The sequence below is a fragment of the Trichechus manatus genome, unplaced genomic scaffold (assembly GCF_000243295.1).
Source record: "Trichechus manatus latirostris isolate Lorelei unplaced genomic scaffold, TriManLat1.0 scaffold00061, whole genome shotgun sequence".
Taxonomy (NCBI): domain Eukaryota; kingdom Metazoa; phylum Chordata; class Mammalia; order Sirenia; family Trichechidae; genus Trichechus; species Trichechus manatus.
The window spans coordinates 871276-880897 of NW_004443997.1; the positions used below are offsets into that span (position 1 = coordinate 871276).

At 44.5% G+C, this 9622-nt stretch overlaps 1 pseudogene; it reads right to left on the reverse strand.

Moving 5' to 3' along the window:
- Positions 1-3418: 3418 nt before the first annotated feature.
- LOC101356884 (leukemia inhibitory factor-like) lies at positions 3419-5578 on the reverse strand (annotated as a pseudogene).
- Positions 5579-9622: the final 4044 nt, after the last annotated feature.

The window sequence follows — 9622 nt, forward strand, 5'->3', positions numbered from 1 at the left end:
AATGAATTGCGGCTGGGGAACTCCCATACCCAACCACAGACAAAGTATGGAGGAAACAATTGGGGTCCTTCCAGAGCCCCTGTGTCTGTGGCCATCCAGTTCCAACCTATCTTGTTCCCCTAAGGAATGGGGTCCCAGGAGTCTGGGAAGAGGTTGCAGTGGCTGGGGGTCCACGTGGAGCGAGGCAGGAGGGAGGAAATGTCCCCTGCAGGAGGGCAGCTCAGGCCTGGAAGAACCCAGTGGAAAAGCCCTGGCTCTGGCCCCCAGCATCCTGCGTGAGTCTGAACAGGGCCCTAAATGTTCCTGTACCACATTCTCAGCTGCTCTCTTTGTCATCAGTGGTGATCATTGGTCCATCCTTGAAGACAGAGGCTTCGGCAACTTGTTTCTTCTAAGTCTCTGAAGTTCCATGGAGGGGAAAGAGTGTGATATTTGGAGCTAAAGGGCCGTAAACATTCTGCCAGTGTGACCCTGGGCAAGTTGCTTCATTTCCCTGGGCCTCAGTTTCCCAATCTGTTAAAGGGAGATAATGATTCAAGGGTTACTATGAGAATTAAGTGAGGGCTGGGGTGAAAGAGCTGACTACGTGTAAGACATCAAATAATCCCCCACTTTTAAGTAACCATCCTTTTCCTTGGCAGCACCTCATGATATGGACACCACCTGCCTCTTTGGTTCTACCTATGTTCAAGCTCTGCCAACCCACACCCCGGCCCCCAGCAGTTCCCTCGCCCAGTGGAGACACATTTTCCCACCCTTCTGCCTTTTGCCAAGCAGAGCCCCAACCCACTGGGAGCTCAGGCAAGGATGGTCCCAGCCTTCCTTTTCACACATCAGAGTACTCTGGGGAGCATGCCAAGAGCAGATTACTTATTAATTTCTCTTTTTTCTTAAAAAATCAAAAAGTATTCCTTCAGTATAAAAATAAATATTTTAAATATGACATTGCATACATAAAAATCATCTGTCAGTATGAAACATTCCCCCAGGTACATTCATCAAACAGGAATTTGTCACCCAAGGCGAAGTTCTTTCCAGTGGAAATGTAGGATGGGGAACATCTAAGGACAAGGCCACAACACGGTGGGTCCCACTGGGCAAGTAGTGTGCATGGGAATCAGGGGGCATGGAGATGAGTCTAAAATAAGAACATCTATACTGTTTGAAGGTGAATGACTACCTCTCTCAATTCCAGGGCTCCAACCCCACATGCTATATCTACTGTGGAAGGCCAGCCAAGCAGGACTGGACTGCCTCTGTCAGGGGAGAAGTTGCCGCCATAAGATCCAAGGGAGATGAAGGGAAGGAGAAGGAGGAGGAAGACAGACAAAAAAACTATGACAAAGGCAAGTGTGACTCATGAGCTCAGAGCTGAGAGATAAATCTCTACATTCTAGTCTTGTTATTGGGACAGCAGTGCTATTTTGTTCAGATTTTTATTTTTGGTAATATATAAGGTCTCCAGTACTCCTCTCTTGATACACTTCAAAATAACTGTCCCACCCCCTCCTCTGCTTTGGGTGCCCTGCTCCTCCTTAAAATCATCTGTGGCCCAGGGACATGACCCAGGATGCCATGAGTGGGTCAACACAAGCAGGAGCAAATGAGAAAAGAATAGCTTAATACCCAACCCATACAACACTTTTCACACAAAGGCTCAAGAATTCAGCAATTCATTGTGCACAGGGGGTGACTGATTCTAGAAAGTATACCTTGAATGGGTACAGAGTATGGACGGTGGGAGAGCTGAGAGGTCCAGGGGCTTGGCAGGAAGGAAAGTCACCCAGGTGTGCCCACCACAGGTGTTTCCAAAAGGTGATGAGATGATGAGAGACCCAGATGGCCCTAGGCTCTGGAGTCACCAACGCTGGCTTTCAGACAAGGTTGGCTTTCTTGTAACTCAGCTTAGAGAAGGTCATCCAGCTCCAAGCTATCCACCAACAGAGCAGAGAGATGGAAAGGGCAGCAGGCAGAGATTCCGGACAAATGTGAGTGTGACACATGAGCTCAGAGCTGAGTCTCCACATCCTAGTCTTGCCATGGGGACTGGAAACTCCTGTCCCGGAGCCCAGCCTCGCAGCTGCCTGATACTTGCCTGCAAGCCACTGGACACGAACAAAGTGCTCAGAGAAAGGGGTGAAATGAATGCAGAACATCCTAATAGCATATGTTTAACAGCTAGGTTCCGCCCACCTGCTCAGGGTTTGAGGAGAAGCCAAGAGCTAAGGCCTGGCCCTGGCTCCTATGTAGAGAGCCATCTTATTATTAATGTTGGCTAGGCAGCAAGAAAGGGGAACTAACTTTGCCACTTAAAGCACCAATAATTTAATATAAACAGGATATTATAATAAGTAGACAATCATGCTGGGCCAGACACTCAGCACTCTTAAATCCCAGGCTCCCCTGAGACTATGACCTCAAGTTCTGCTTCCCCTTATCTAGAGACCAGAGACCACCTCTGTACCCCTCAAGTACCTTCTGTGCCCTCACCAGGCCTCTATAGCCTCGGCTGTGAGCTGTCACTTTGAACTACCCTGTTCCCACCCTTGTAGGCCCTTACTCAGAAGGAGGAGTCTGGGTCTGCCTCAGAACCTCCTCACTTGACTTTGCACCTGCCCCTGCCCCGTGTACCTCCACTAACCCCCTCCAGGCCAAACACCAGACCCTTGCCATCTCAGGTTGTGGGAAAGCCTGTAGGGAAGAGGAAGCAGAGCCTGGGAAGCCTTCCATGTCTTCCTTCTTTAGGTCCATAGACAGCTCTGCACCTCCCCAAGAGCCCTCCCACATTGAATGCCAGTGACTTCCTTCTGAAACCCTCACCAAACAGTCACTATGCTTGAGCTCTCCAACCACTCTCATAAGAAGGCAGCATCCCATCCCAGAGCTGCCTTCTCTACCTTCTACCTGCCACACTTTAGGGACAAGGAGTTCCCTGGGATTCCAGCACTTCTTATCCCAACCAAGCCTTCCAAAGTCTCCATAAGGGGAGGATGATAGTGGTCATTATGCTGGGGGCTGAGCAATTGCTGTCTTCCCTGTGGTGAGGGCCCCCAGAGATGAGTTGGTTGCCCACTGCCCAGATGTTGGGCTGGCAAGGGGAGTGGGGCTGGACTTCTGCTCCCACTTCACCCTCCACTTGCCAGAAGGACTCTTGGGTGCCTGGGTGCCATCTGTCAGAGAAAGGGGCTCCAGCTTCTAGTGGGAACGGTATCCAGGCCCTGCCTGAGGAAGTTTTGCCCCTGTTTGGCTACATCCCAACCCACCCTTCAAGGGAGTAGACTTACAGGAAGCCCCTCAGTTTCTGCCAGCAACCCCACTTGGGTATAATAATGACCCCCTGCAACACTGTGAGAGCCCTTCACCTCTAGATTCTGCTCCCAAGATCCCTTGATCCACAGCACACTTCAAAATCCTGAGCCTAGAAGGCCTGGGCCAGCTTGGTGATGACCTTCTTGTACTTTCCCAGCAGCTGACAGCCCACTTTCTTATTCTGGAAAATGTTCTTGCCCAAGGTGTAGGGGCTGTAGGACTTGTCCACGTGGCCCAAGTTGTACTCATTGCACAGGCATCAGAGCACATTGCTGAGGAACCCCACGGGGTGTCCACAGTGGAGCTCAGCTTGCTGTGGAAGTTCTTGTCTTTGAGGTCAAGGGTCTTATGGTTCCTCCAGATGTTGCAAGGAAAGTGTCAAAGTATGTGATGATGCGGTACAGCTCCACCAGCTTGTCTTTCTCAGTGTTGTTGGGGTGGAAGGATGGGAAGTTCACCAAGTCATGGCCACACAACTTGTCTGCATAGCTGGGGAACGGCTTGTCCTGGGCTGTGTGTACTGAAGAGCAGAGGGCAGAGGGAAGTGAGCAAGGAGGCAGGGATCCATGTTCCAGCCCTGCCACCAACACTTGGGGCAAGCTTTTGGGCCTCAGTTTCCCTCAGTTTCCTCAGCTGGTATGGGGACCCAACTCAGTGCCCTGCAGGCATCTCAGGATCATCATGAAAGGCAGTTGGAAATAGGGGAGTGAACTCTCTTGGTAAAGAATCAAGGCCTCTATCATGCAAGGATTGTTATTATTACTTAATATTACTATTAGGAGTCCCTGGGTGGTGTAAACACACTTGCCTGCTAATTGAAAGGTTGGAGGTTCCAGTCCACCCAGAGATGCCTCAAAAGAAAAATTTGGTGATCTACTTGCAAAAAAATAGCCACTGCAAAACCTACGGAGAACAGTTCTACTCTGACACATGTGGATCGCCATGAGTCAGAATCAACTGGTGGCAATTGGTTATGTTTTATTTTTAGTTATTGTGATCATATGGAGAAAAGAAGAAAACAAGGGTGCTTCACCTTCAGAGGTGTGCCACACACATTTGCCTTTTCACCTACATGGGCAACTCTCTGCACCCAGACACACATCACCCACCGTCTCTCTCAATGGCACCTCTCTGACTACCTTCCCCCTTTTCCCTCCTTTGTATCTCCATCTGCCTCTCTCTCCATGTGGTGGAGGACTCCCAAACCTGAAATGCCAGGCACTGTACATTCTCACCAGAGCTGTTACAACCTAACCCTCAGAAAATCTATTCCAGTCTGGCTGGGGATAGCATGTAGGGAAAGCTGGATGTGGTTTAACCAGCCCTCCTTCTTTCCTTTGGGCTCCAAAAAGGTCCCCTCGCTGGCCAGCCTCCCCCCATGCAGGCCCAGTATAGTGTAGCCTCTACAGATATCTGCAGGAATTCTGCCTGCTCCTGTTACCCCAAGCCTACTCCCTCCTTCCTCCATACCCAGGGATGGGAAAGGGTATCTTACATAGAGGATAGAAGGGCACTGGCACTACTGTGAGCTGTTCCAATTAGTTCTTGATCTGTGTCATGAGGTTGCTGGAACATGGGTGGCCTGTGTTATCAGTGATGGTAATGGGGTTCCCTGCCCCATTTTACCACTGAAGAACAAGCAGCAGCAAGACTCCTGGGAACCAGCAGAAAAGCTCCATGATTAGGACAGTGGGGACAGTGGCTCGAGCTTCAGGTCACACTGGATGCACTGCATCTCCCTGGGACTCCTGGCCTCTCTGCACCTCAAGCTCTACCTCCCCTGCTTCTTTCCACCTTCTTAAAGCCCCTTGCTCTCTCCTGGGTTAAGAGAAGCAGTAAGGGGACAGGACATGAGCTATTCTCTCATATTGGAAGCTTAGTCTGGCGTGACACCCAACCATTCAATCCTTCCTCTCAAGAAGGCAAAAGCCCCCTGGCCTCCTCTCCTGAGGGTGTCACACCCCAGCCCAGGAAGAAATGCAGGCCTCAAAGGAATGGGGAGGCCCTATTTCCCCATCTCCAGGATGACTCCAATTCCTAAGCATTGCTTTATGTTCAACGGCCCACAGCAACCCAAATCTTCAAATATGGGCTCCCATGGGGACCTTAAGTCTGTGCAGGGGTCCTTCGGTCAACCTTTTCTTCCTCCCATATCTGCCACCTGATTCTGGCTCCCTAGGTCAACTGCCCCCCAATTTGTAGCCTCCCATCTCCTCCACCTCTGCCCTTCCCCAAATGTAGCCACTCCCCTACCTTCATCCTCCTCCATGTCTTAGCCCAGATTCCACCTCTGGGAGGCCCTTACCATTCACACATACATAGGAAAGCAGACATGATAAAAAGATATAATCTTGTGATAACTGAGACCTTAGGAAAAAGACTGGGTCTCCATATGAAGGCAACAAAACGGAGAGTAGCTGTGCAAGTCACTTGGAGAAATGTTGAATATCATTCAATGAAGAATGTCAACATGGGAAGGGAAACCAAAGTGCTATATAATTTACTTTTTTCTTATTTACATGGAAGGAAAATCAGCCTTTCCCGTGCCACATCTTTCTCCCCCAGAGAGGATGATAGAACAGCCAACCCATTGGTTAGCAGCTGAGTGCTTAACCACTGGGTCACCAGGGCTCCTTCTAGCAAGAGAAGGGAAACCATACATCATCACTGAAAGAAGTCAGATCATGTGAAGAATGATTGTAGGAAGTGACTCTGAAAGATGCAGGAACTGCAGGAACGAGGGAATAAGGAAGGTCCAGACAGCTAGGGAGTATTTGAGAAATGGCTCGACAAGGACAGATTTAGAGAACCTTAGAAGTGGGAACTGGTGATAATGGTGCAGCTTGTTCTGCAGTTTCCTAGGGAATCTCTTGCTTTGCATCTTGTCAATACGGGTTGTTAGTGTTTCTGGTCAGTCTTATTCCTTTTGCTCCGTGGTCTCCATACAGATGGGTCCTCTAACTATATGAAAAACATGCTTTCTTACTTTTTACTGATTCTCCTTTAAACCCACTGAGGAGAAGCCTGCTGTGCAACATAAAAACTACTCTATTCTGTTCTCTGGAGGGTGTCTGAGAAGCTGAGAAGGCACTGATCTGGCTACTATACGCCTTTTGAAGGAAATGGGGTATGGCAGAGAGTGTCAGTCTCACACTGTGCTGATAAAGCACCCCAAGCTGGAATAATCATTTTGGGTTTGATTTGAGATATAGAACCAATAAAAATACAGATACAAAAAGAATAAGCCATCACCATGTGTAAAGCAAAATCCTTTGTCGAGAGCTCAATCAGAAGGAATAAAACTGGTTATCAAAGAACTAGAACACAGGACAGAACAACCAGATATCAACCCAGATAAGGAAGTTGCAAAAATAAGTCAAAGCTAAAAGACTGAAAATAAGGAAACAGAGACATCAATATGTAAACGATGACAACATTAAAACAAAAAAGAAGATCTAGACTGTAGTCATAGAACTTTCATACGGAGGGAGAGGAAGTCAAGGTGATATCAAGAAATAAAAGATTGGCTTAAACTTATAAAAATAGAGGTAAATTTTAAGTTAATCACAAAGGAAACTAACAAATCTACCCATCAAAATAAAAAAGAAGAAAAACATGAGGACAGAGCAAACACAAAATCAACAACAACAAAAAAGATGAAAAGAAAATACATAAAGAAAAATGACTCAGCACAGAAACTTAAGTAGAACAAAGAAACTGTCAACATCACACAAAAAAGATACAACAAAATGACAGCAGTAAACTCGTACCTAGCCATAATTACACTGAATGTAAACAGACTAAGTGAACCAATAAAGAGACAGAAAGTGGCAGAATAGATTTGAAAAACATGTACATCTATATGCTGCCTAAAAGAGACACAACTTAGACTCAAAGATACAAACAAACTAAGACTCAAAGGATGGGAAAAAATATATCAAGCAAACAACAACCAAAAAAAAAGCAGGAGTGGCAATATTAATCTCTGACAAAATAGACCTTAAAGCAAAATCCACCACAAAGGGTAAGGAAAGACATTATATAATTATTAAAGGATCAATACACCGGGAGGACATAACGATAATAAATATATACACACCCAACAACAGGGCTCCAAAATAAATAAAATGAACTCTAACAGCATAGAAAAGAGAAATAGACAGCTCCACAATAATAGTAGGGGACTTCAACACACGACTTTTGGGGAAGGACAGAACATCTAGAAAGAAACACAATATAGACATGGAAGATCTAAATGCCACAATCAACCAACTTGACCTCATAGACATATACAGAATGCTCCAGCCAACAGTAGCCAAGTATACATTTTTTTTACAACACACATGGAACATTCTCCAGAATAGACCACATACTAGACCACAAAGCAAGCCTTAACAAAATCCAAAACATCAAAATATTACGAAGCATCTTTTCTAACCATAAATCCATAAAAGTAGAAATCAATAGGAGAAAAAGCATGGGAAAAAAAAATCAAATACATGGAAACTGAACAACATCTTGCTCAAAAAGTATTGGGTTATAGAAGAAATCAAGGACAGAATAAAGAAATTCATTGAATCAAAAGAGAATGAAAACACATCCTACCAGAACCTTTGGGACACAGCAAAAAGCAGTGCTCAAAGGTCAATTTATAGCAATAAATGTATACATCCAAAAAGAGGGAAAGTCCAAAATAAATTAACCCTACAACTCGAACAAGTAGAAAGACAGCAGCAAAAGAAGCCCTCAGGTGCCAGAAGAAAGGAAATAATAAATGAAATAGAAAAACAATTGAAAGAGTTAACAAGACCAAAAGCTGGTTCTTTGAAAAGATCAACAGAATCGATAAACCCTGACAAAAGAAAAACAGGAGAGGAAGGAAATAACCCGAATAAGAAATGAGATGGGCAATATCACAACAGACTCAATTGAAACAAAAAGGATCATAATAGAATACTATGAAAAATTGTACTCCAACAAATTTGAAAACCTAGAGGAAATGGACAAATGTCTAGAAACACACTACCTATCTAAACTAACACAAACAGAGGTAGAAAAACTAAATAAACCTTTAACAAAAGAAGAGATTGAAGAGGTAATTTTAAAAAAACTCCCAAAAAACAGCTTCACTGGAGAATTCTACCAAACTTTCAGAGAAGAGTTAACACCACTACTACTAAAGGTATTTCAGAGCATAGAAAAGGATGGAATACTCCCAAATTCACTCTATGAATCCAGCATAACCTGACCCCAAAACCAGGTAAAAATACCACAAAAAAAGGAAATTACAGGCCAATATCCTTCATGAACATAGATGCAAAAATACTCAACAAAATTCTAGTCAATAGAATTTAGCAATATGTCAAAAAAGCAATTCACCACAATTAAGTGGGATTCATACCAGGTATGCAGGGATGATTCAACATTAGAAAAACAATCAATGTAATCCATCACATAAATAAAACAAAAGACAAGGACCACATGATCTTATCAATTGATGCAGAAAAGGCATTTGACAAAATCAAACACCCATTCCTGATAAAAACTCTCAGCAAAATAGAAATAGGAGGGAAATTCCTCAACATAATAAAGGGCATTTATACAAAGCCAATAGCCAATATCATCCTAAACGGAGAGAGTCTGAAAGCATTCCCCTTGAGAAGGGAACCAGACAAGGATGCCCTTTATCACCACTCTTATTCAACATTGTGCTGGAGATCCTAGCCAGAGCAATAAGACAAGAAAGAGAAATAAAGGGCAACCAAATTGGTAAAGAAGAAGTAAAAGTATACCTATCCACAGATGATATGATATTATACACAGAAAACCCAAAGGACTCCACAAGAAAACTACTGGAACTAATGGAAGATTTCAGCAAAGTATCGGGATACAAGATAAACATACAAAAATCAGTTGGATTCCTCTACACCAACAAAGAGAATTTCAAAGAGACCAAATCAGTGCCATTTACAATAGCCCCCAAGAAGATAAAATACTTAGCAATAAACCTAACCAGATGTAAAAGACCTATACAAAGAAAACTACAAGACACTACTGCAAGAAACCAAAAGAGACCCACATAAGTGGAAAAACAAACCATGCTCATGGATAGGAAGACTCAACATTGTGAAAATGTCAATTCTACTCAAAGCAATCTACAGAGACAATGCAATCGCTATCCAAAATCCAACAGCACTTTTTAATGAGATAGAGAAACAAATAACCAATTTCATATGGAAAGGAAAGAAGCCCGTATAAGTAAAGCTTTACTGAAAAAGAAGAACAAAGTGGGAGGCCTCACGCTACCTAATTT